The following is a 23820-nucleotide window of genomic DNA, read 5'->3' as shown; positions in this document are numbered from 1 at the left end:
AGAACACTACACCCCAGAACCAAAGAATACTCATTCTATTCTAATGCCCATGGAGCATTCTCATGAATAGACCATGTTCTGGGTCACAAAACAGGTCTCAACTGATACCAAAAGACTGAAATTATTCCCTGCATATTCTCAGACCACAACGCTTTGAAATTGGAACTCAACTACAAGGAAAAATTTGGAAGAAACTCAAACACTTAGAGACTAAGAACCTTCCTGCTCAGGAATGATTCGATAAACCAGGAGATCAAAAATCAATTTAAACAATTTATGGAGACCGACGAGAATGAAAACACAATGGTCCAAAACCTATGGGATACTGCAAAGGCAGTCCTAAGGGGGAAATACATAGCCATTCAAGCCTCACTCAAAAGAATAGAAAAATCTAAAATGCAGTTTTTATATTCTCACCTCAAGAAGCTGGGACAGCAACAGAGGGACAGACCTAATCCACGCATGAAAAGCAGTTGACCAAAATTAGAGCAGAAATCAATGAATTAGAAACCAGGAGTACAGTAGAGCAGATCAACAGAACTAGAAGCTGGTTCCTTGAGAGAATCAATAAAATTGACAGACCACTGGCAAGACTTATCCAAAAGAATAGAGAAAGGACCCAAATTAATAAAATTATGAATGAAAAAGGAGAGGTCACAACCAGCACCAATGAAATTGGAAGCATTATTAGAAACTTTTATCAACAGCTATATGCCAATAAATTAAGCATATTCCTCTTTCAGAGGAAGAGATGGAGGCCTTCCTGGAAACCTATAAACTACGAAGACTGAAACAGGAAGAAATTAGTTTTTTAAACAGGCCAATTATATGAAGAGATTGAGTCAGTCATAAACAACCTTCCAAATATCAAAACTCCAGGCCCGGATGGTTTTCCTGGGGAATTCTACCAAACATTCAAAGAAGAAATAATACCTATTCTCCTAAAGCTATTTCAAAAAATAGAAACAGAAGGAAAGCTACCAAACTCATTCTATGAGGCCAATATTACCTTGATCCCCAAACCAGGCAAAGACGCCATCAAAAAGGAGAATTACAGACCGATTTCCCTAATGAATATGGATGCCAAAATCCTCACCAAGATCCTGGCTAATAGAATCCAACAGTAAATTAAAAGGATTATCCATCATGACCAAGTGGGATTCATACCTGGGATGGAAGCGTGGTTCAACATTCGCAAATCGATCAGTGTGATACATCATATCAACAAGAAAAGACTCAGGAACCATATGATCCTCTCAATTGATGCAGAAGAAGCATTTGACAAAATACAGCATCCTTTCCTGATTAAAACCCTTCAGAGTGTAGGGATAGAGGGCACATTCCTCAATCTCATAAAAACCATCTATGAAAAGCCTACAGCAAATATCATTCTCAATGGGGAAAAGCTGGAAGCCTTTCCCTTAAGATCAGGGACACGAGAAGGATGCCCACTCTCACCACTATTATTCAACATAGTACTAGAAGCCCTTACAACAGCAATCAGACAACAAAAAGGGATAAAAGGTATCCAAATCAGCAAAGAACAAGTCAAAATGTCTCTCTTCACAGATGACATGATACTCTATATGGAAAACCTAAAAGAATCCACGCCCAAACTATTAGAAGTTATAGAGCAATTCAGTAATGTGGCAGGATACAAAATCAATGCTCAGAAATCAGTTGCATTTCTATACACGAATAATGAGACTGAAGAAAGAGAAGTTAGGGAATCCATCCCATTTACAATAGCACCAAAAACCATACGTTACCTTGGAAATAACCTAACCAGAGACGTAAAGGACCTGTATTCTAGGAACTATAAATCACTCTTGAAAGACATTGAGGAAGACACAAAAAGATGGAAAAATATTCCATGCTCATGGATTGGAAGAATTAACATAGTTAAAATGTCCATGCTACCCAGAGCAATCTACACTTTCAATGCTATCCCGATCAAAATACCGAGGACATTTTTCAAAGAACTGGAACAAATAGTCCTTAAATTTCTATGGAACCAGGAAAGCCCCGAATCACCAAGGAACTGTTGAAAAGGAAAAACAAAGCTGGGGGCATCACAATGCCGGATTTCGAGCTGTACTACAAAGCTGTGATCACCAAGACAGCATGGTACTGGCACAAAAACAGACACATAGACCAATGAAACAGAATAGAGACACCAGAAATGGACCCTCGGCTCTTTGGGCAACTAATCTTTGATAAAGCAGGAAAAAACATCCGGTGGGAAAAAGACAGTCTCTTCAATAAATGGTGCTGGGAAAATTGGACAGCTACATTCAAAAGAATGAAACTTGACCACTCTCTCACACCATACACAAAGATAAACTCCAAATGGTTGAAAGACCTCAACATGAGACAGGAATCCATCAAAATCCTAGAGGAGAACATAGGCAGCAACCTCTACGACATCGGCCAAAGCAACCTTTTTCATGACACGTCTCCAAGGGCAAGAGAAACAAAGGAAAAAATGAACTTGTGGGACTTCATCAAGATAAAAAGCTTCTGCACAGCCAAGGAAACAGACAAAAAAACTAAGAGGCAGTCCACGGAATGGGAGAAGATATTTGCAAATGACACTACAGATAAAAGACTGGTATCCAAGATTTACAAAGAACTTCTCAAACTCAATACACGAGAAACAAATAATCAAATCATTAAAAATGGGCAGAAGATATGATCAGGCACTTTTCCAATGATGACATACAAGTGGCTAACAGACACATGAAAAAATATTCAAAATCATTAGCCATCAGGGAAATTCAAATCACAACCACACTAAGATACCACCTTACGCCAGTTAGAGTGGCAAAAATTGACAAGGCAAGAAACCAGAATTGCTGGAGAGGATGTGGAGAAAGGGGATCCCTCCTACATTGTTGGTGGGAATGCAAGTTGGTACAGCCGCTCTGGAAAACAGTGTGGAGGTCCCTTAAAAAGTTAAACATTGAGCTACCCTATGACCCAGCCATTGCACTACTGGGTATTTACCCCAAAGATACAGACGTAGTGAAGAGAAGGGCCATATGCACCCCAATGTTCATAGCAGCATTGTCCACAATAGCTAAATCGTGGAAGGAGCCGAGATGCCCTTCAACAGATGATTGGATTAAGAAGCCGTGGTCCATATATATGATGGAATATTACTCAGCTATCAGAAAGAACGAATTCTCAACATTTGCTGCAACATGGATGGCACTGGAGGAGATAATGCTAAGTGAAATAAGTCAAGCAGAGAAAGACAATTATCATATGATTTCTCTCATCTATGAAACATAAGAAGTAGGAAGATCGGTAGGGGAAAAAAGAGATAAACAAAGGGTGGGTAATCAGAAGGGGAATGAAGCATGAGAGACTATGGACTCTGAGAAACAAACTGAGGGCTTCAGAGGGGAGTGGGGTGGGGGAATGGGATGGATTGGTGATGGGTAGTAAGGAGGGCACGTATTGCATGGTGCACTGGGTATTATACGCAACTAATGAATCATCACACTTTACATCAGAAACCAGGGATGTACTGTATGCTGACTAGCATAATATAATAAAAAAAACATTAAAATAAAATTTAAAAAAAAGGACCTTCTCAGAGTTCCAACCTTGGTGGTCACACCAGGATGGTCCTCTGGGTTTATGGTTCAGCAAAACCCCACCCTCAGAAGTAAGATGTTTGCCTCCCCTTTCTTAAGGTTCTTTCAGTCTTTAAGAGTGGTTCTTTAGGGGCTCTTCTACTGGGAGTAGAGAAGAAAGCCAGTGAGTTCTACTTTTATGAATCCCCTTACCAAATGTCCTCCCTCACTCTGTCTTTTGCCCCCCACAGTTTTGTGTCAAAATAGTAGCGAGAGTAATCCTTTGAAGAACTAAGTTCGATTAGGTCACTCCTTTGCTAAGAATTCTCCAATGCTTTCTCAATTCATTTAGAATCAAATTAAAAGTTCTTATCCCTCAATATTTTTCTGATCTCATTTTCTGCTATTCCTTTACTTTAGCTTGTTCTGCTCTTTGCTCTTCCTTGAACACACCAAGCTTGCTCCTTTCTATAGGAATATTCTTCCTCCAAACATCCGTTTGGCTAGCTTCTTTTCCTACTGCTTGGATGTAATCTTCTCATAAAGACCTTTGCTGACCACCTTATCTGAAACAGCCCTCCCCTTCTTCTGGCATCTGAACAGTGCTGACAATGGATATCCTGGGTTTTTTTAGATCCAAAGCCATTATTTCTTTACTTGAATCTAAAATGAAAATGTATTTTTTTTCACTTTATTGATTTGTTTGACATATCTATCCATTTAGATCATATGTTCCTGAAAAGACAGAATCATGATCCTTTTTATTAGTTTTATAGCAAATAGGGCTAAATAAATGTTTTTTGATCTTTGGAGAAAAATCCAGATAGACTGAATAGTTTTCGAAGCTCTCTAAAAGCTTACTGCAGAACATGTAATTTAGTGATTTATACAGTTTGGTTATTGCAAGTTATGATGAATTTTTAGTAGACTTCCTATACTTAGGTTTCGACTCTAACCCTTCCTCAATAACACTGTCACATTGCAGTCTCTAAAGGACTGCTTTCATCACCTTCCTCCTTTGCTTAAAACCTTCAGAATCATGCATGTACATGTGGTTATATGTGTGCGTATGCATGCATGTGTGTATCATGTTAAACCAAACCTTGCTTTCCCCCCCTTCCCATCTACTTCTCTCTCTCCTTCTCTTTCCCTCCCATGCCTCCTTCCTTCCTTTCTTTTATTACTGTTATTTAATGAGCACCATTATATATTAGGTCTGTTTTGGTATTTTATCTACAAAATTGCCCTATAACACTTACAACACATTACAAGAATCTATTTTAGCCTTATTTTACAGTTGGACAAAATGGGGCTTATACTGGTTAAGAAGTCTGTCCAAGGTTACCCAGCTGGTAAGTGATAGAATTGCAATTAGGAGCTAAATCTGTCTATTCTAAAGCTGCTGTACCAATATTTCCTCGAACAGAGGAAATATACAGACTACTTTTGTTTGTTTGGGTTTTATTATCTTTTTTTCACTTTTTCACTGAGGTGTGTGATATAGCTACAATAAAGTACACAAATATTAAATTTTCAGTTCAGTGAATTTGTAAATATATGTTCACCCAGGTAACTACCACTCAAATCAAGCTATGCATTTCCAGTCCTTGAGGCAGACTACTTTTTAAAGACAAAATTTTTCATAAATGGCCAGACAGTGCCAGACAGATTTCACTTGTTTCTATTAAATTAAAATAAATATACAGAAAGCTATATATAATCTATTTGTTTATAGTTCTTATACAAGAATAAAGGCAAATTTTATAAATTTAATATGAACAAAACCGAAAATTTAGTAAAATTTTAATTAGCATAAATTTAATGAGACATATAATGTTTTGCACATACCAAATCTCTGCTTAACATGTGAATATAGTATTGATTTTAGAGATATGTCTTTTGCATTGTTATGCCTGTGTCACTGTGTGATATTTTTTTTTCATTTGAATTGCTTCAGAACCTTTATTCATACATTACTGTATGACACCATTTAGACCTTGTTTGGTGTGAATGCATCACTTATGTATTGAGTCAACTTCTATTTTGTTCTCAGGAACCCTCAATAATTAAAGTAATTAGCACCAGTATAATCACATACATACACAGATGTGGGTGCTGAGATCTCCTGTCAATACTTGGTATTGAGGTGGTCAGATGGATAAATCTACACCAAGTATAAATTTTGCTTAGATAATCAAATAAATGAAAAACATAAAATTTAAAAATCTTTGTGGAAAACTCGTAGACTACTAAGGCTGTGCTTGTAGAGTTTCAGTTAGGGAAACACTGTGTGCTGATCCATGCTTATTCCAATGTCAGACCCTCAAGGTCCACCATATTGTGAGTCATTTCTACTTAGAAAACACCATTGGTGACAACACATTCCTTCTGATCTTATTAGGCTGTGTCCTCTTAGGAATGTGTCGTGGATATTCTTAGTATTTGTCTTAACTTTCCTGGAAAATCTTCCTTTAAAGTATTGCCTACTGAAGGATGACCATTCTTAAAGGCACAGTTAAAATCCCACCTTCTTAATGACGTCATTCCTAATCTCTTCTGTCTGTGCAAATCTCTTTGTCCCACAGTATTGTATCCATATTTTTGCACTGACCTTATTTTGTTTATAATGGTTTTTACAACTTAGCATAATGTAATTTATAGTCTTTTATTGTTTATTACTTACTCCATGTGTATTACTTTTAGTCTCTAACTAGATTTTAAGAGTTTGAGACCTGAAGTTATTTAAGCTCTGTGATAGTGTGGTATAGCAGAAAGAACAATGACTTCTAATTTTGGTTCCATAATTATATGACTGGAAGCCTCACTGAAATTATTTTCACATTTAAAAATTAGCATTAGGAATTCAGAAGAGTTAATATGTTTAAGAAAGCCCCTGATGACTTAGGAAAAAGAGTCTTAATGGTAGATGTTTATTTACTCTTTATTAAAGATAAATATGCCTGTAGCTGCATGAAGATTTACTGGAAGACAGAAAACCTGAAAGGCATTGAAACTACTGACCATTATTCACTTTTGGTGATAAGGGAAATAAAAAAAAATAGAATGGTGTTAAATGACTTTAGAATCCTGGAGAACGCAAATGGTGAAAAAAAGGGAGATATTACTAGTGAATACCTAACTGAATATATAGTATCAGGAGATAGAAATAGGCTTTCCAAACTAATTGGGCACCTGGGAAAAGTTGGAATATATTTTGCAAAACCTAGAAAGAAACCTGCAGAATGTACTGACAGTCAAATTTAAAAGTTTAGAGATAGAGATAATGTTTATTAAGAAAAAAACGTTAAATCCAAATAATATACAGAAAAGCAGGTCTAACTACTGATCAGTAGTAGAAAAGATTCATTTTCACTGGAGAAAATAAGGAAGAGGGTCATTGGTAACACTTGTGGCCTTAAATATCTCCATACCAATGCAGAACATAAATAATGAAGAAGGTGAAATTGACGTATTAGGTAAGGATGTGATTATTATCTTGAGATCAGAATGGGTGGGGTTTAGAACTAGAATTGAATATTGAAATGGCATAATGACACACTTGTTCAGATAAAATACCAAAAGAATGGTAATATATATCTGAATTTTTGTCCTTCAAAAAGTTGAGGAAGCAGTGATTCAAACCTCTTGTCTGAGCTTAATCTGATCAATGAAAGATAACTTCTTGGAGTTATGAAGGTGTGAAAGACCATGGATCATGGCGCGCCTAGGTGGCTCAGTCATTAAGCATCTGCCTTCGGCACAGGGTGCGATCCTGGAGTCCTAGGATTGAGCCCCACATCAGGCTCCTCTGCTGGGAGCCTGCTTCTTCCTCTCCCACTCCCCCTGCTCATGTTCCCTCTCTCGCTGGCTGTCTCTCTCTCTGTCAAATAAATAAATGCAATCTTGAAAGAAAAAAAAAAAGAAAGACCATGGATCACAGTGACCATGTCATTTTGGAATTTGTAAAACCATACAAAGGGAATGAGGGAGTTCAGGACCACTGAGTCAAGCAAAGTAATGATAGCTCTTACTTAGTGAACAGTTACAATATACAAGGCACTGTAGTAAGTGTTTTACATTGTCCTATTTAATCCTCATATCTATTATCCCAGTTTTAAGATGAAGAAACTGTGGTTTAGAAAGATTAAGTAATTTGCCCAACATCACACAGAAAATTAGCAGAGCCGGATTTGAATCCAGGCAGTTTGCATTTAGAGCTATTTTTCTGAGAATGTGGATTTCTAAGAGTTTTTAGAAAAGATAAGTAGACTCCCTTGACCTGTGAACTTAAAAGAAACGACATCTCAGTAATAACGATAGGCCTTCAAATGATACATTGACTTTACAATTTGAGATTACTCCAATGAGGGAGAAAAGAGAGGCCCCAGATAAACCTATGTGGTACACAAGAATTGGAGGATATGGACATAGAGTATCAGTGGTGTTTGTACTTATTATTATACTTGCCTTTATGATCTTTAAAGAGAAGATAGAAGAGATTAGAATTTAAAAATGTCAAAGGGGTATCTTATCACTTAGGATTAGGTTTGGCTGCTAGGAACTTAAAGTTATAATAGCTTAAACAGGATAGAAATTTCTTTCTCTTTCCCGTTAAAGCCTGAGGGTGGATAATCCAGGACTGGTATGGTATCTGTGCTTCATGAGTTTCTTGTGGACCCATGCTTCTGTGTGGGTCTTTTGCATATAGATGCCATTCTCAAGGTCACCTCATGGTCTAATATGACTTCTCTAGTTCCAGCCATCATATGTATATTCCAACCACCAGGAAAGGAAGGGAAGGGAAGAAGGGCATTTCTCTACCCTATACACATACTAGCTCTTACTTCCCTTGGCCAAAATTACTTAGATGGCCACACCTAGCTATATCAAAGGCTGGAAAATGCAAACTTTAGTCTAGATATGTGTTTCTACCTAGAATTTTGGAGTTCTATTACTAAATTAAAAGGAGATAGATACATAACACTGGGCATCTAACAAGTTTTGCTACATAACCAAATTGTAAGTGTAACCAAATTCAAATAGAATAACAGAAATCTCTAATAATAATGTCAGAAAGGATAAAAGCCTAGAATAATCTGAAGCATATAGAAAATGCTAAAAAAATTGGCTTTTGATTATTTAAAATTTTTTGTATATTTTTAGAAAAGTAGAAAAAGATGATAGATCTCACTAAATTCTAACATTAATAGGTGAAATAGAATTAATACTCTTTTTTTTAACCTCTTCTATCAAACTGATTATCAAATTGGTAGAACATGTTGATGAGAGATTAAAGGCTCAAATAGGAAAACACCTAGCTTCTGGCCCTAATTATTGTTTTCCTGGATTATCACAGCAGCCTCCTTAAAAGTTCTTGATGCTGCTTGGCATACATTTCCTTCCCTCACTCTCCAATCAAGTAAAGAAAACAACTTCTTTACTCCTACAAATTATTTCTCTAAAAATAAATCTTGTCATTCCCCTGCTTAAAAACATTTTTTTGGTTCTGTATAATTTATAGAACTAACTCCAAACTTCTTTTCATTGTACATAAAGCTCATCATGCTGTTTTGAGCTTTTCTTTCATCTCATCTGTCTACTGCTTTCATGCTTTTTGAGCTCCAGCTTTGCCAAACTTCTCAGTGCTTCCTCAATATTGGGTTTACTAATCCTTTTATGCAAATGCCACTCTTCTTCTGGAGGCATTCATGGACAGTTTTAAGACCTAACTCACATACCTCCACCTTCTTAAAGCCATGCAAAAGTGGATGGTTTTTGCCCTGTATCCACATGGCACTCTACATATTTCTATTGCAGTACTTGTCATATTGTAAGTAAATATGTATTTATTTACATGTATTTCTCCCCTGCTAAACTCTGAGCTTCCCAGGGCAAACAATTTTAAACATATTGCTCAGCACTTAGTGAATGCTCAAAATGTTTATTGACTGATTGATGAGAATATGCAGATGGTTTAAATTAATTCAAGTCCTTGGGGTCAAATGAAATACATGCTAGAGTAGCAAAAAAAATCCATCTGTGATTTAGGAGCTATTGCAAGGTATCTTGGAAGAATTTGGGGTAGTAGAAGTGTCAAAAGAATGGAGATAGGCAGTATTCCAATTTTCATAGTGGATGTAAAAGTATACTAGAAATCGTAGACTCAGAAGCTTGAGGCCATACACAGTTATGGAGCAGATTATTAGACAGATGGCTTGTGAGCATTTTAGGGAAAATACTGAAAAGTACATTTCTATTGTTATATTTTAACCCTGCCTCTTTCTTAAAGTATTAGAGGCAGATGTTGATTCCTAGGAACCTATAAATGTTTCCTTAAGACAAGTAAAACTGTGTGATCTTTTCCTATTTTTTTTGAAACTTACTAAGAATAGTGGCTGTGTGTTCTTTTCTTTTTAATAATAATTTTTTATTGTGTTATGTTAGTCACCATACAGTATATCCTTAGTTTTTGATGTAATGTTCCATGCTTCTTTATTTGCGTATAACACCCAGTGCTCCATACAATATGTGCCCTCCTTAATACCCATCACTGGCCTATCCCAGTCCCCCACCCCCCCTATGAAGCCCTCAGTTTGTTTCCCAGAGTCCATAGTCTCTCATGGTTCATTCCCCCTTCTGTTTACCGCCCCCACTCACTTTTCCCTTCCTTCTCCTACCGATCTTCCTGCTATTTCTTATGTTCCATAAATGAGTGAAACCATATGATAATTGTTTTTCTCTGCTTTACTTATTTCACTTAGCATAATCTCCTCCAGTCCTGTCCATGTTGCTGCAAATGTTGGGTAATCATTCTTTCTGATAGCTGAGTAATATTCCATTGTATATATGGACCACATCTTCTTAATCCAGTCATCTGTTGAAGGGCATCTCGGTTCCTTCCGCAATTTAGCTACTATGGACAATGCTGCTATGAACATTGGGGTGCATATGGCCCTTCTCTTCACTATGTCTGTATCTTTGGGTTAAATACCCAGTAGTGCAATTGCTGGATCATAGGGTAGCTCTATTTTTAACTTTTTAAGGGACCTCCACACTGTTCTCCAGAGTGGCTGTACCAACTTGCATTCCACCAACAGTGTAAGAGAGATCCCCTTTCTCCACATCCTCTCCAACATTTGTTGTTTCTTGCTTTGTCCATTTTTGCCATTCTAACTGGCGTAAGGTGGTTTCTCAATGTGGTTTTGATTTGAATTTCCCTGATGGCTGATGATGTTGAACATTTTTTCATGTGTCTATTAGCCATTTGTATGTCTTCATTGGAAAAGTGTCTCTTCATATTTTTTGCCCCTTTTTTGATTTGATTATTTATTTCTCATGTATTGAGTTTGAGAAGTTCTTTGTAGATCTTGGATACCAGTCTTTTATCTGTAGTGTCATTTGCAAATATCTTCTCCCATTCCATGGGCTGCCTCTTAGTTTTTTTGTCTGTTTCCTTGGCTGTGCAGAGGCTTTTTATCTTTCTGAAGTCCCACAAGTTCATTTTTTCTTTTGTTTCTCTTGCCTTTGGAGATGTGTCATAAAAGAAGTTGCTGTGGCTGATGTCAAAGAGGTTGCTGCCTATGTTCTCCTCTATGATTGTGATGGATTCCTGTCTCACATCAAGGTCTTTCATCCATTTGGAGTTTATCTTTGCGTATGGTGTGAGAGAGTGGTCAAGTTTCATTCTTTTGCATATAGCTGTCCAATTTTCCCAGCACCGTTTATTGAAGAGACTTTTTTCCACTGGATGTTTTTTCCTGCTTTGTCAAAGATTAGTTGCCCAAAGAGCTGAGGGTCCATTTCTGGGTTCTCTATTCTGTTCCATTGTTCTGTGTGTCTGTTTTTGTGCCAGTACCATGCTGTCTTTGTGATCACAGCTTTGTAGTATAGCTTGAAATCCGGCAACGTGACGCCCCCAGCTTTGTTTTTCCTTTTCAACAATTCCTTGGCGATTCGGGGCCTTTTCTGGTTCCACACAAATTTAAGGGCTGTTTGATCCAGCTCTTTGACAAATGTCATTGATATTTTGATTGGGATGGCATTGCAAGTGTAGATTGCTCTGGGTAGCATAGACATTTTAACTATGTTTATTCTTCCGATCCGTGAGCATGGAATATTTTTCCATCTTTTTGTGTCTTCTTCAATGTCTTTCAAGAGTGATCTGTAGTTTCTAGAATATAGATCTTTTACCTCTCTGGTTAAGTCTGAGATAATGTATGATTTTTGGTGTTATTGTAAATGGAATCGATTCCCTCATTTCTCTTTCTTCAGTCTCATTGTTCGTGTATAGAAATGCAACTGATTTCTAAGCATTGATTTTGTATCCTGCCACATTACTGAATTGCTCTATAAGTTCTAGTAATTTGGGGGTGGAGTCTTCTACGTTTTCTATATAGAGTATCATGTCATCTGTGAAGAGAGACAGTTTGACTTCTTCTTTGCCAATTTGGATACCTTTTATCTCTTTTTGTTGTCTGATTGCTGTTGCAAGGACTTCTAGTACTGTGTTGATAATAATGGTGAGAGTGGGCATCCTTGTCGTGTTCCTGATCTTAAGGGAAAGGCTTTCAGCTTTTCCCCAATGAGAATGATATTTGCTGTAGGCTTTTCATAGGTGGTTTTTATGAAATTGAGGAATGTACCCTCTATCCCTACACTCTGAAGGGTTTTAATCAGGAAAGGATGATGTATTTTGTCAAATGCTTTTTCTGCATTAATTGATGGGATTATATGGTTCTTGACTCTTTTCTTGTTGATATGATCTATCACACTGATCAATTTGCGAATGTTGAACCACCCTTGCATCCCAGGGATGAATCCCACTTGGTCATGTTGGATAATCTTTTTAATGTTCTGTTGGATCCTATTAGCTAGGATCTTGTTGAAAATTTTGGTGTCCATATTCATCAGGGATATCAGTCTGTAATTCTCCTTTTTGATGGGGTCTTTGCCTGGTTTGGGGATCAAGGTAATACTGGCTTCATAGAATGAGTTTGGTAGTTTTCCTTCTGTTTCTATTTTTTGAAACAGCTTCAGGAGAATAGGTATTATTTCTTCTTTGAATGTTTGATAGAATTCCCCAGGGAATCTGTCAGGCCCTGGAATCTTGTTTTTGGGGAGGTTTTTGATCACTGCTTCAATCTCTTCATAATTAATCGGTGTGTTTAAATAATCAATTTCTTCCTGTTTCAGTCTTGGTATTTATAGGTTTCCAGGAAGGCATCCATTTCTTTCAGGTTGTTTAATTTATTGGCATAAAGCTGTTGATAAAAGTTTCTAATGATCCTTCCTATTTCATTGGTGTTAGTCGTGATTGCTCCCCTTTCATTCATAATTTTAATAATTTGGGTCCTTTCTCTATTCTTTTGAATAAGTCTGGCCAGTGGCTTATTGATCTTATTTATTCTTTCAAAGGACCAGCTTCTAGGTCTGTTGATCTGCTCTACTGTGCTCCTGGTTTCTAATTCATTGATCTCTTCTCTAATCTTGATCAACTGCCTTCTCATGCATGGTTTAGGCCTGTTCTGTTCCAGCTCCAGCTTTTTGATGTGAGAATATAAAAACTGCATTTTAGATTTTTTATTCTTTTAAGTGAGGCTTGGATGGCTTTGTATTTTCCCCTTAGGACTGCCTTTGCTGTCTCTCATAGGTTTTGGACCAATGTGTTTTCATTTTCATTGGTCTCCAAGAATTGTTTAATCTCCTTCTGAATTCCCTGGTTTACCCAATCATTCTTGAGCAGGATGGTTCTTAGTTTCTAAGTGTTTGAGTTTCTTCCAAATTTTTCCTTGTGATTGAGTTCCAGTTTCAAAGCATTGTCGTCTGAGAATATGCAGGGAATAATCTCAGTCTTTTGGTATCAGTTGAGACCTGTTTTGTGACCCAGTATATGGTCTAATCTGGAGAAAGTTCCATGTGCATTGGAAAAGAATGAGTATTCTGTTGTTCTGGGGTGTAGTGTTCTGTATATATCTATGAGGTCCATCTGGTCCAGTATGTCATTCAAAGCTCTTGTTTCTTTGTTGATTTTCTGCTTAGGTGATCTGTCTGTTGCTGAGAGTGGAGTGTTGAGGTCCCCAACTATTAACATATTATTATCTATATGTTTCTTTATTGTGGTTAAGAGTTGGCTTGTGTATCTAGCTGCTTTCCTGTTTGGGGCATAGATATTTATAATTGTTATATCCACTTGTTGGATACATCCTTTAAGAATAATATAGAGTCCTTCTACATCTCTAACTACAGTCTTTAGTTTAAAATCTAATTTGACTGATATGAGAGTTGCTACCCCAGCTCTCTTTTGAGTTCCATTGGCATGAAAAATGGTTTTCCATTCCTTCACTTTCAGTCTGGATGTATCTTTAGGTTCAAAATGAGTTTCTTGTAGACAGCATATGGATGGGTCATGTCTTTCTACCCAATCTGCAACTCTGTGGCGTTTTATGGGAGCATTTATGCCATTCACATTGAGAGTGATTATTTAGAGATATGATTTTAATGATGTCATGTTGCCTCTGAAGTCTTTGTTTCTATAGATTGTAAATTTCTGTTCTGTATCACTCTTGGGGCCTTTTTACTTTTATAGAACCCCCCTTAATATCTCATGTAGGGCTGGCTTTGTGGTTACAAATTCCTTCACTTTCTGCCAGCCTTCAAAGGTCCTTATCTCTCCATCAATTCTGAATGACAGCCTTGCTGGATAAAGGATCTTTGGCTGCGTGTTATTCTCAGATAAAGCTTTGAAAATACCTTGGCAACACTTCCTGGCCTGCCAGGTCTCTGTAGACAGGTCTGACGTTATTCTGATATTCTTCCCTCTGTACTTAAGGCTTTTCTTCCCCCTGGCTGCTTTCAATACTGTATCCTTGGATCTAATATTTGTGAATGCACTATGACATGACGTAGTGTAGGTCTGTTCGCATTGATCTTGAGAGGGGTCTTCTCTGCCTCTTGGACACAAATGCTAGTTTTCTTTGCCAGATTAGTTAAGTTCTCAGCTACAATTTGTTCAGATATCTCTTCTAGACCTCTCTCTTTCTCCACCCCCTCAGGGATGCCAATGATTCTCAACATTTCATTGAGTCCGTAATCTCCCGTAATCTACATTCTTGAGATTGGATTTTTTTGAGCCAAGTTTCCATTTTAACTTTCTCTTCTACCATCGCATCTTCCAATTCACTAATTTGTTCTTCTGCCTCATTTACCCTGGCCATCAGAGCATCTGGTTTAGACTGCATTTGATGCATAGCATTTTTAATTTCTGCCAGGCTCACTCTCATTTCTGCCCTTAGAGATTCTATATTCTCATTAATATTTTTGTTAGTATTTTTTTCAAGCCTACACATCATCTTAACCATTGTTACTCTGAACTCCATTTCTGAAAATTTGGTTATTTCCATATCCATCAGTTTTGTGGCAGAGGCCACAGTCTCTGTATCTTTTCTTTGTTGAGGGGTGTTTCTCCTTCTCATTCTGATGAGGAGAGGTTGTGGGGATGCACAGAGCCCAAATTATTGACCAGGACCCAGGCAATGTGCACTTGTTTTATAGGGACCTTAGGGATGTGGGCTTATTTTTTCAGCCTGCCTTCTGGGGGAGAGGCCTGCCGCACTGATACTCAGGCAACCCTGTTTGGGTAGAGTTGCCTGTCCCCTGAGAGGGGGGGTTCGGGATGGGCACAATGTGAACTGGTATTTCCAGGCTTTTGTTCTCTGGCAGCTTTCCCCAGCTGTTTTCTGTGACTCTTCTGAGAGTCAGAGCAGCAGTGGCTGTATCCTAGCCTCTGTCTTAGAACGGAGAGATTGCAGTCCACTCTCCACTGAGCTCTCCTGGCCATTTTAACTCTGTTTCTTTGGTGCTGCTAAAAACCCCGCAGTGTTGTGGGTTGTGCGCCCCATAGCCACTGTCCCAGCCCTCACTTCCAGGGCCTGCAGGTCTCTGTCCTTTGTGCTTCTAACACTACCAGCCGGCTTGGTTCCCGCATGCGCTCCCGAGCTCCCTGTTTCAGTGTGGTTCACGCGTGCTTCAGAGCGCCGGTTTTCAGTCTGGTTGTGCACCCCCTCCCGAGCTCCCAATAGCAGTCTGGTTCCTGTGAGCACTCCAAGCTCCAGTTTTTAGTCTGGTCTCGTGCGCGTTCCTGGGCTCATGGTCTCAGTCTGCTCTCTCACGGGTGCCAGCATGCTCCCTAGTGCAGGAGGCTACTGCTTCCCAGTGCCCAAAGGCGGCTGCTCCCTCCCCCTTCCATTTATCTTCTGATATTTGTGTGTGGATTCACGGCTTCCCGCTTTGTCCCTCAATACTCAGCGCTGCAGGTGGTTGTTTGTAGAGATCCACATGTATCTTCCTGCGTCTAAGGCTGATTTCATGGGTGTTCAGGATGGTCTGGTAGATATCCAGCTCGATTCAGGGGACTAGCTGAAAAAGGGGTCCCCTACTCCTCCGCCATCTTTTTTCCCCTCCTCCGTGGCTGTGTGTTCTGTAAGGCATTCTGTATGTATTTGATGTCTCTCATGTACCCTCTTTTGTAGTTTTATGTTGAACAGATGATGCATTTGTGTTTTGTAAACTACAAGGTTTTCTGTATTTTCTGTATTCAGGGTTTCCCTATTTTTAGTCATTTTCTTAACACCTTAGTGTTTGTTTGTCATATTCACACACCATTTCTACTTTGATATACCTAAAATTTTTCTTTAAATCAGCTCATTTTTTAAAACTAAAACTTAACCTTATTCTAAAAGAAAATATCTATTAGGCCACAGGTTTGTAATATACCAGTGATATCTTTTCTAATATACCCTGTAAGAAGTGCATAACTATGAACAATAACAACAAAATGGCCATGTGTCATCTAGAATACAAACAGAATGTGATTTTATCACATTTTATGCTGCAGTCATTAAGTGAAGTATAGTAGATATTTAGGGCTAATTCAAAATACCTTTGAATGATTTTTGTCTATTGAACCATGGCATGGTACAGAAAGGCAGTTGATTACTGGATTGCTATCAAGTTGGAGGGGTGTTTTGAGTGACAAATTGCAGGGCTATGACCTCTGTTCTAATCTGCTTGACATTTTTATTAGCGACCTAAAGACATAGGACGTGAATGGGTTCATTTGGAAATGACATAATCCTGGGAAGGATAATAATATACTGGATGATAGAACTGATTCAAAAATTTTTGGCATGTTTGGATTATAGGCAAATAATGGTAACATGATAGGAATTAATGTGGAGGATATGCAATTAGATTAAGACAGATAAGTGTTCAAATATAAAAGGCAGACAATCTGGCAGAATTACTTAGGCGTTTCAATTGTTTGTAAACTCAGTAGGAGGAGAAAATTTACTACCCTAGATGCCCTAGAAAGTAAATGCAAACCTAAATTTCAGTAGTAAAAGTAATATGCTCAAGAAAGTGCTTTAAAATCAAACGTCCAGATTGAGAGAGTTAAGTATTCTGCAACTGATCAATCTATATCCAGAATATTGTTAATTCCAAGATATTATCTAGGAAAATTACAGAAATGGAGACCCTATCACATGAGAGAGAGTTGAAGGAGCTGTGGGCATGGTAAACCTGAGGAAGAAAATTCTAAGTTGGGGCATGAGAATTGTTTTCAAATACAGTATTGATAAAGCTTTTAACATATTATTTATTCTGTAGTCTTAGTAAGCAGATTTGACTTCAACTCAATAAAAATTAAAATAATTGAACAGTCAGAGATACTTCCCCATGGGGAAGGAGGAAGCTGCCAGGATTGCTGTATGGTCATATTTGGAGTGTGTATATATGTGTTTGTATGTGTGTGTCTAAACTGGCCAAGAGGTGATCCTTTAATTTTCTTTGGACGATTTTAATTTTTACAATGATCACATGTCACGAGAAAACATTTTTTTCCATTTAAAAAGTGAAATTTAAAACCACTTAAGAAGAGGTATAGTTGGAGGAGACTTGTGCTTTTGTCACTTAATATTAGTGTATTTTTCACTGATTCCTTAACTTCCCTGAACTTGGATGTCCTCTTCTGGACAGTGGGAATGATGGCACTTTTCATGCTGCCTAGTTGTGAAGATTCAATTAATGCTATAAATGAAAATAACTGACACAGTAGGACTTAGGTGCATGTAGTTTTCTTTATCTTTGATCTTGAGTTTACTATTATAAAGGACAATTGAAAACTAGTGGGCAGCTGGAAATTCAGCCCTAATTTTGGACCTTAAACAGTTCAATCCTAACTTATGGTTTGGAAGTTGTATGGTATAGGGAAAGTAATATAGAAGAAAGAGAAAAATCCTAAATCATATATATATTATATTTATATCAATTAATTTGTAATTAATATATATCAATCATATGTAATTATATATTCTATAAATCACATAAATTATAATATAAATATATATTATATAAATCATATAATCAAATCATGTTTATATTTATATGATATAAAATATATTTATACATTATATGTTATATAATATTATATGTTATATAATAATATAAATATATTTATAAATATATTATATATAGTATATAAATCATATATATAGTCATATAGTCACCACTGGAAGTCTTTGTACAAGGTGTCCTATTACAGTCTTCACAGATGAGTCCAATATTCATTATTTTCGTGCTTGTCTTAATGGCCAAGCATTGAGCAATAAATATATGGACCACATAGCCTATTCAGTTTAGTTGCAATATGGATGAAATTATGAAATCATCTATTTCACATCTCCGTTAATTGAGCTTTTATAGTAATCAAATTAGGTAGTTGTTTAATGATCTAATTAACTGTTTTACATTGACCCTCAGATTACTTTGTAGAATTCTTTCCTAAGCCAAGTAAACATGCTTGAAAGTTTAGGCTAGCTATTATAATGATACTCTCAGATTTAACTAAATTTGAGAGGAAAAAAAGTAAATGAAAAGAGACCTCAAACAAGCAAATCATCATTCAAACCAGGTCCTCCCCCCCAAAAAATGTCATGACAATTCATTAGGCATCACCTCATGTCTTCCTTTTTAGATTCTATATTCAGGAAGTTAATACAGTTTTTGAAAAAGATTATTCTGCTACTAAGATATACTGCCACCAGGTAACAATAGCTGCCACTGCTGTTAGTTCCAAAAAGAAAGATTTAAGTTCTAGGACCATTCTTTAGGATTTCTAAGTAGTAGTGTTCTCTATGGTTTAATTGTTTTTTTTTTTTTAAGATTTTATTTATTTACTTGGGAGAGAGAGAGACAGAGCAAACGAGGGCACAAGTTGGTGGAGAGGGAGAAGCAGACTCCCCACTGAGTAGGGAGCCCGATGTGGGGCCCCATCCCAGGGACCTGGGATCGTGACCTGAGCTGAAGGCAGACACTTAACTGACTGAGCCACCTAGGTGCCCCTTAATTGTTGTTTTCCTGTGTATTTTTATTTTATATAAAAAACAAGCTTCACTTTTGAGTGGTCAAGCTTAAATAATGTTAAGCCACCACTATTTTAAAGATGATAACTTAGAATAAAAAAGTATAGAGATAAATGTTAAAGGTACAATGCATTACCTTTCTCACTAATCCTTCACTTACTTCCATTAGCCCACAAAAATTTTAGCTTGAAATGAGAGCACTTTCTGGCAGTCATGTTCCCTCTTTGGAATATCTTGGCCTCAGAGTCTGGTTTGTTTTTCTCAGCGGCCAATGAAATACTGCTTCAGAAACAAGTAGCCCATTGGTCTATCCTTTCTCTTTTCCCTTCCCCATACTATTCACATAACCACAGAAAAGGTTTAGTTTGCCTTTATAGTTTTGCTAGTTTGGAATCCTCTTCTTTTTCTTTAATGCATGTTGATAACAAATTATAAACTAAATTCCTTTCTCAAAAATCAGCAATTGAGTTAAAAAAAAGACAACCCTCAAAGGTTATACTAGCCTTCCTCTGTAGATTTTTAGTTTAAATCTTAATCTTTATTTTCTTTGCAATTTCCAGGAAATGTATTTGTATTACCATAGATGGATTATAGTAATTACTACTAATTTCAGTAATCAAAATGGATATAATTTTCTTGGGAATGCTGACTTTCTTTTAATTCACTTGCAGCATCAATAATCTTCACACTGGTGAGGGTAGAGGTAGGGGAGAGAAAGAGGATGAAATAATGGAGATTGTGGTGGTCCCAGCTTGCATTTTCTTCTACAGTTACTAATTGTTTGACAGTTATAAAAGGTTTTAGAATATGAACTCTGTAACTGTATTTTAAAGGTATTCATTAAAACCAGTTATGCAAGTCTCCTGGTGCCTGCTCTGTTGCTCAGGCACCTAAATGACCTCAATCTACTTAGGTCTCTCTACGATGTCATGCTATTTTTGAGCAAGGCAAAACTGCTTGAGACTAAACTTTACAAAAATGGAGAGGAAATTGTATGTAGAGGGAAAAAGTCCTTGTGTGTTTAACTGACCACTTCACCAGTTACAAGAAAGATTCTTCTAACTTAGTAGCTTTAGCTGTCAAAAAGGAAGTAAGAAGTACAAAATAAGCCTTTGAAAAGCTGACATAAGAAAAAATACCTCTTATATATGAAATACAGTTGTGTACAAAATGGATAGTGCCTGAATAGTTTTTACATGTTTTAAGAGCTATTTAAGGGGGGCAAAAGATCAGATTAACAAATTTTTATTCTAGAAGTCAGCAGGAGAAACTTTTAAATAGCACCATGTGGGCTTTCTTCTTCTGAAAGTAAAATCCCATCTAATGGCTAGTGGGAATAAAATGATTTCCAGATCGTTTCTCAAGTTCATGGCAAAAATATCTTTTGAATCCACATTAAATAAAGGAGTCCTGGTTTCAATCAAAGCATATCTAAATTGGCAAAAAAGGTATGGAATAATCAATATGACATGGTGGAAAGTATAATAAACACAGGATGAGAAAATCTAGATTCTTGTCTGAGTGCTTCACTTTGTTAGCTGCGTGGTCTTAGAAAGCCTTAATTCATCAGCTACTATTTCTGGCCATGGAGGGAGTAAGAATGACTGTCTCACCTTTCTTACAGGGTTCTGATGAAGATTACTTGGGAATATTGAGAAATGACTTGCCATAACAGCTACCATCAACTCCAGTTGTTCCAGGTAATGCCCAACTACTGATAATCCTCTGCCCCAAACAGAGGCAAAAGATTCTTCCTTCCTCTTTTTGAAATGTCCCTAAACTTCTGCTAGCCTTTTTATAGTCAGCCAAGGACTGTTAATTTATCTGAAGACCAGTTAGAAAGTCTCCTTTACTTCCCAAATCCCAAACTTTATAGAATACTTGCCACAATCAGAGATTGTCTCAGTATTTCCTGTATAAAACTTAGTCTCCTTCCTAAAACTTCTGAAACTCTGTTGAAACAAAAGATGAGTTTCCTTGCAACAAGTTCATACCTTTGTGAATTTTGTCTTGGACTTAAGTTTTTTCATTGACAGCATTTATATGTCAGCATTTATAATGAATAAGACTGCTGCTGCTGCAGAATTTTAAATTTGTTAAAGGAGATAGTAAAACTAAAACTAAAAATTTCAGGATTCAAACTTAAAGTTCGTTGGGAAAAGCAAACTGTAAGGAGATAGCTGTTTTCATGCTTCAGAATCTAGGCTTCTCATGTTTGATAATAACCATTATTTATAAGTGCTTTATGCATATCATTTTAGAGACAGCAGAGTGTATCTCCAGAGGCTGACTGCCTGGCTTTGATCTCATGCTTCACCACATACTAGGTATAGTATGTGGAGCAGTTACTCAATGAATGCTAACATTTAGGGAACACTTACTATAGGTCAGGCACAAACATCTCACTTGGATTATGGATTATGGATTATTTTGTTGATTCCTCAATGAGATTAATATTATTCCCATTTTAGAGAAATCTAGAAAGGTGTAGGTAATTTTCCCAAGACCACACATCTAACAGTTTCCACATCAACAAAACAAGAGATGTTAGTAGCATATAGGTCGAAGTGTTGAACTGATTACACGAGACAAAACATATAATGTGTTTGTTTAGCTAACTGACACATAGGGAGTATTCGGTAAATGTTCTATTGTAATTGTTCTTGTCAATGTTACTAGGGGAGCATGATTAACTACATTAAGATCAAGAAACTTCAGCTGATCTTAAAAATCCAAACCAAACATAATACTGGAAAGGGCGAATTGACATATTGGTGCTCTAAAATAGAGACCATTAGATTAGCCAGAGAAAAAGTTCACAACCGTTTTTTTGGATGAATAACTAAAATGCTCTTTACTTGGGGCACCTGGATGGCTCAGTCGGTTGAGCGGCTGACTCTTGGTTTCAGCTCATGTCACAATTTCAGAGTCACAGGATTGAGTCCCATACTGTGCTCTGTAATCAGCCAGGGTCTGTTGGAGATTCTCTTCCTCTCCCTCTCCCTCTGCCCCTCCTATGTGTGCTCATAGTCTCTCTCTAAAATGAATAAATAAATCTTAAAAAAAAATGTTCTTGAATCCTTGCAATTGACACAGGAGAATGTTAAGAAGCAAAGGGTATTGATAGGCTCTGGTGGGAGACATCTAGGAGCAGTTGTGAAACAAAGGTAATAACTAGGAGAATTCCAATGGTACACTGTTGAAAAGTTGAATTTGGGGGAGGGGCATACCTACCTACGACTCTTGCTGTTCTGGAATTACTCCACTGGGGTCAGTATTTTAAAGCTATGAGATATGGGGAGCCTTATATTATGACTCAATATTTGAAATGCTAGCAAGTCATAGATTATTTGAAGGATTGGGGAAATGGTAGTGGCTTCTAGATTGTAGTCTACTACAGCAGGGCCTCGTTAACATAGATTAATAGAAGACATGTCACAAAAGTTTGCCTAGTCAGTGAAGTAAGGTAGGCAGGTCTGGGTCACTGCTGGGAATTAAAAACCCCAGTAGGAGTGGAGCTGGGAGCAGACTTCAGAAGCTAGAGTCCTCTGAGGTTGTAAAAGAAAAAAGCAAGAGGGGGTAAAAGAGGCCAAAAGGGATATCAAAGACAAATTGTGCTTAGTTCATATTTTTTCTTCATTCCAGCCCCAGTTTTAACACTGTTCATAAAAGAACAATGATTCCATCCTAATCCCAGTTGATTAATTGATATGAATACTTTAAGTGCCAGGCATCGTGAATCTGATGGGAATTTTAGACCAGGTAGGAGAGGACGAGGGTCATTGCAGGCCAATGAATAAGCTGTTTTGAGGTCCGCAGGGCCATTTAAATTGCACTCTATAATTGTTGCCTAGTCATTTAACCTCTGGGCCTCAGTTACTTCATCTATAAAATGAAGATGTTGAACTATATGATCCCTGGGGAACTTTGTGGCATTAACATGTTATGAGTTTCTTTGGCTTACTTTTAAAGAGGGTGTATGAACCTCTTTGGTTAATAAAGAATCAAGAATAGAAGCTCATATCTCATAAGGATGCATGCAGATAGACATGTGCATATATACATACTTAACCACATGTACACATATATAGCATTATGAGGATTATCATGAAAAAAATTTTAATAAAATTGGAGTGAGTGGCTTAAGATTGAAGAAATATCCAACTTAAAAAGTATTCCTGTCTTTGCAGCATGAAAGAACTTATAATACCACAGATGCTTTTGCAAAGAGAATCTTCTGGCCAAAGTTTAGGAGGATGTAGCAATTCATGTAAGTAAATTCAAACTTTAGTTACTCAAAAACTAATAGCGTCCTTTGCTCTGTTTCCCTGTGTCCTTAAGGCTATAACAAATCATCCCCTAGTTTCTTGTCCATAGTTTGAAAATGGTTTTATCCTAAGAATTTTTCATTTTGTTAAGTATTTATCTCAGAAAGATTAAAGCCAAGCTTCTCTAAACTCACCCTTAGGAAGTGTCTTAATTTAGCCTTCCAAATTACTCAACTACTGCCAATGTTATTTTGACAACTTCTTATTCAAGAAGCCTCATGAATTTAAAAGTTTTATGTATAGCCAGCAGACTTATTCCTCATGAGATTTGGGATCTAAGGCAGTGTGACTCCGTTCTTTCTTATTAGTGGAAGTGACAAGACTTACTGGAAACTGAAACAATGGGGTCAAGCACTGAATAAAGTAAAAGGGAAAAAGCAAGGCTGGGAGGCTCTCAACGCAAACTAACTAAAACATTTGTGATGTCTTATAAAGAGATGGTGGTAGTTGAGGTTTCTGAGCAACGAATGCTACTTAAGAGAAACTGCTGAT

The 23820-nt window shown here is 37.1% G+C and overlaps 1 long non-coding RNA gene across 1 annotated transcript in view; it reads left to right on the top strand.

The window, feature by feature from the left end:
- Positions 1-23367, top strand: part of LOC123786421 (uncharacterized) — a 139850-nt gene extending 116483 nt beyond the window's left edge. Inside the window, exons 3-4 of the long non-coding RNA XR_006777963.2 lie at positions 20625-20700; positions 23191-23367. This is a non-coding gene — a long non-coding RNA (uncharacterized LOC123786421). The remainder of the gene's footprint in view (positions 1-20624; positions 20701-23190) is intronic.
- Positions 23368-23820: the final 453 nt, after the last annotated feature.

This window comes from Ursus americanus, chromosome 4, assembly GCF_024610735.1.
Source record: "Ursus americanus isolate L20-20 chromosome 4, mUrsAme1.1.p, whole genome shotgun sequence".
In the NCBI taxonomy this organism is placed as follows: Eukaryota; Metazoa; Chordata; class Mammalia; order Carnivora; family Ursidae; genus Ursus; species Ursus americanus.
Note: the sequence above shows the minus strand (reverse complement) of the source record. Positions and strands in the feature narration are given on the sequence as shown.